Raw genomic sequence first — 1,219 nt, forward strand, 5'->3', positions numbered from 1 at the left:
GCATTAACCTTAATATCGCTCCTCTAAATGCTCCTAGGGAAATCGAGTCAATTGTCGAGAATGGGAAGTGCCGCATATACTGTAACTTTATATTCTCGACAATTGTTTCTGTTGCTCACTCGAGGCCTGACATGGTTCTTCTTAACTTCGAGATGCGGACCATATTGGTTATAGAATTTTCGGCTTCAGCTGACAAAAACACCATAGCCAAGGAGAATGAAAAGAAAGAGAGATATAGAGACCTTAGAAGGGAGTTGCAACGATTGTACCCGGAATATTCTGTTCAAATAATCGTCCTTGTCATCAGCACTCTTGGAGGTGCCAAGCTTTCATTGATCAATAGCCTGAAAAGCATCCCTGCATGTCAGCAATACGCTAAAACACTTTCCGGAAAAATGCAGAAGGCGGCCCTCCTGACGTCGCTCCGTGTCTTCATGGCGCATGACACGTTTGCCGAATCGCCGTATTGATTCCGTTACAAACTGTAACCACCTATCTCACGGTCGTGAGACGTATTTGTGGCTGAAATTTTACCGCGATTTCTCTGGGAGCGGGTGCAATTTTCCAGATTAACACCCGCCGACGTAATCCTGCAGTTGTCCTTATGACAAATTTTTAATTATATACAGGGTGATTCTTTTAACTTGAAATTTTCAAATATCATTTAAGATTTCGAATCTGCCTCCACCTCCACCCCCAGGGGACGGTGTGGGGCAACCGATTTTACCATCAGTGTATGAACTCCACAGAGTGATTAAATTTTGATTCATAACATTTTTTCATATAGTGCCTATTTTTCGAGATATTTGAAAGTTTCAAGTTAAAAAAATCACCCTCTATGTATATAATTAAAAATTTGTCATAAGGACAACCGCAGGATTTCGCCGGGAGCGGGTGCTAATCTGAATAATTGCACCCGCTTCCAGCGAAATCGCGGTAAAATTTCAGCCATAACCACGTCTCACAACCGTGAGATAGGTGGTTACAGTCTGTAAAGGAATCAATACGACGATCCAGCAAAAGCCTCGTGCACCCTAAGAACATGGAGCGACCCAAGGACAACCGCCTTCTGCATTTTTCCCGCAAGTGTTCTTGCATATTGTTGACACGCAGGGAGGCTTTTTAGGCTATTAGCAAGTGAAAGCTTGGCACCTCCAAGAGCGCCGATGAGAAGGACGATCAGTTTAACAGAATATTCCGGGTACAATCGTTGCAACTC

General features: G+C 43.5%; 1 protein-coding gene across 3 annotated transcripts in view; it reads left to right on the forward strand.

Moving 5' to 3' along the window:
- Window positions 1–1,219, forward strand: part of LOC117174903 (tyrosine-protein kinase transmembrane receptor Ror) — a 150,497-nt gene that overhangs the window by 49,558 nt on the left and 99,720 nt on the right. The gene's annotated exons all lie outside the window — the stretch shown is intronic.

This window comes from Belonocnema kinseyi, chromosome 6 (genome assembly GCF_010883055.1).
Source record: "Belonocnema kinseyi isolate 2016_QV_RU_SX_M_011 chromosome 6, B_treatae_v1, whole genome shotgun sequence".
Lineage (NCBI taxonomy): Eukaryota > Metazoa > Arthropoda > Insecta > Hymenoptera > Cynipidae > Belonocnema > Belonocnema kinseyi.